Here is a 2,563-nt window from a genome sequence, read left to right as displayed (position 1 = left end):
GCTCCACCCTCGCGGGGGCGTGGCGCGGCCCCTGCGAGCCGGACGCGCGGGCCGCCAGCGCGGCCACAGCAGCCAGGCGCGCGACGGGCGTTCGCGGCCGGCTCGGCGCCCGCCCCCCGCCACCGACGCAGTGTGGGAGCTCACTTTAATGCTGCGCGGAGCCCCGGCGCCAGGGGGCGCCTCGCTCCCCGCCCCCTCCCCATCCCATCGGGGCTCTTGGACTGGGGGACCCCCGCCCAATGACCTGGCTTTGTGTGGTGGCCCCGTCACCACTGCTGTCCCCCGCACGTCACAAATCCGAGGAGAGGCCGGCCGGCCGCCCCCAAGTCCCAGAGCCAGTCTCCCCTGGAGCTGGTCTGCCGCGGCGCCCACCTGACTCTTCTCGGAACCTGGAGTGCCGCCCTCGGGGTGTTTGGGAGGAAACAGGCCGGTTCCCAGCCCCTTGATCCGCTGGACGCCCGCACTCTGACAGTGTTTGGATTTTCTTTTTTAACAGCGGAGTTCCCCTTTCCAACCTGACTCCCTAACTAGCCGGCTGGCCTGTCCTCTGCAGAACCTCTGCTGCCCTTAATTTCTTAAAGGCTTTAAGCTGTTTTCCCAACTTGTATTTGTTTATTTCTTCATTTTGATGTCCAAAGACTGATCAAAGCTGTTCGTAGTGCCCAGCAGGGGTTAGCCCAGCGATGTGAGGTACCCAGAAGTTCAAAGGAATATAGGGCAGGGCCCAGAGGAAGGCTGGTTCTGGTGGCCATGCCTCTGGTACCACCGGAGGTCTTCACTGCCTGACTCGAGGCCTTGGGAGTGAGTTTTAGACTCCCTGCGTCGTGTTTCTGGACTACTGTGGGAAGGCACCAGTGTCAAGCAGAGCCCAAGGTTCAGATGCTTAGTCCCATGGAGCCCTTTGTTTCTGGAGCGGCAAGTTGGAGGCAAGTCTTCCCGTCCCTGTCCCTGCCTCACCCCCAGCTGCCCCCTGGATATCCTCCTTATCAGATTCCAATCGCAGCTCCATTCCTTGTTTGGGGGGCAGGATTTCCTGACCCTGGGTGCTGCTTTGAGCACCTGGGGTCTGTTCTAAACCCGCTGAAGCCAGGAGGTAGGTGAAGGAAAACTGGGACAGCTCTGGTTGTTGGGATTTAGAAACAATTTACTCAAGCAACCATAAACCCCTGGCCTACTCCTGTCAACTCCTCAAGCTGGCTTTGTATTACTCTTTGGCTGCCCTTGATGGTCACCAGAACCGGATTTCACTTGGAGGGAGAGATTGGATTAGGGTGGCCAGAGAACACACTGTGATTTGCCCCGGGCCTGGCATTCCTGGGAGTCAGCCTTGGGCCAAGGAGTGAATAGCAGGGTTGATGATGGAGGTGACCTTGGCAAACCTTCCCTCCTCTCTCTTTTCTTCCCAGTCCTTTGCCAACTCCACCCCCAAGTTGCAGAACACTAGGACACTAAGTGAAGAGGAAATCACTGCTTGTTTCTTTGCCGGGGTCACCAGTGTATTTGTGGGCATGAGGAGTGTGGGGAGGAACACAGTCTTCTTGGGTCACATTTGTAACAAGTGTTTCTCAACACTATGAAATACTTCTGATTGCAGTAGCCAGAAAGACCCAGGAATCCTTATAATTATCTCTTAGTTCTTTCCCAGGAACCTTTGGCATAGCAGGTTGTCTGGAGTAAGGGACTTACCTCCACGGGATACATCTTGTCTTAGGTTATGCACTTTCCTTTCACAAATTAACTTCTCTGTGGGACTCTTATGCCCTCTCTGAGCCAAAACAGGAAGCAGATGAATTAGCTCATCTCATCTATGGAATTCAGAAAAGATTATCCACATATTGGTTAAGAATAGACTTACAGGGCAATTTGAGGCCTTTAAGGCCCTGGTTCTGCACCCGTGAAAAGTAGAAGGGACTCTCAGTAAACTCAGTGGCATAGCAGTCCAGGTACTATACAATAGAGTACTGGTTCTTTTTTATATAAAGAGATGCCAAAGAAAGCACAGCACATATCTAGAATTGTGAAACACATAATCTCCTGACCTCTCGAAGATAAAATAGAATTTCAGTTTTGTACCCTAAGGAAACTGACAATGGTTATTTTATTGCTATTATTGTTATTGATATTGTTATACTTGGAGCATTCAGAAGTTGGTTTTATTTATGGCCTGGGGTCCTAAACAAATGCATTCCTGCCCACTGGAATTTTTGACCGGGAGGGTAGGAGTGTTACAAGGTCTGAGACCAGATGTGAAGACCACTTCTCTTTAAGGCTTTGGGTTTTTAGTTTTACTCCTTCTTTAGCACCTTGTTTTAGATGCATTGTGTAAGTTTAAGTAAAGGTTTAGGTGGGTCATTCTGAACCTTAATGATTTTAGCTCCAGTAGACTATTAGTAGAATTGTTTTGACCACAAGAGGGCTTCAACCTAATGCTTGCTTTACATACAAAGGTATTGATAAATCAATATCCTAAGTTTCTTAGTTCTAGGGTGTTTCAAAATGTTCAGTGGAGCTTTGGAGATATGGCTGTGGGGCTATTTCCCATTCTAGTTTTACTTGCATATTA

Source organism: Otolemur garnettii, unplaced genomic scaffold (assembly GCF_000181295.1).
Source record: "Otolemur garnettii isolate 467f Iridium unplaced genomic scaffold, OtoGar3 scaffold00024, whole genome shotgun sequence".
NCBI lineage: Eukaryota > Metazoa > Chordata > Mammalia > Primates > Galagidae > Otolemur > Otolemur garnettii.
Note: the sequence above shows the minus strand (reverse complement) of the source record.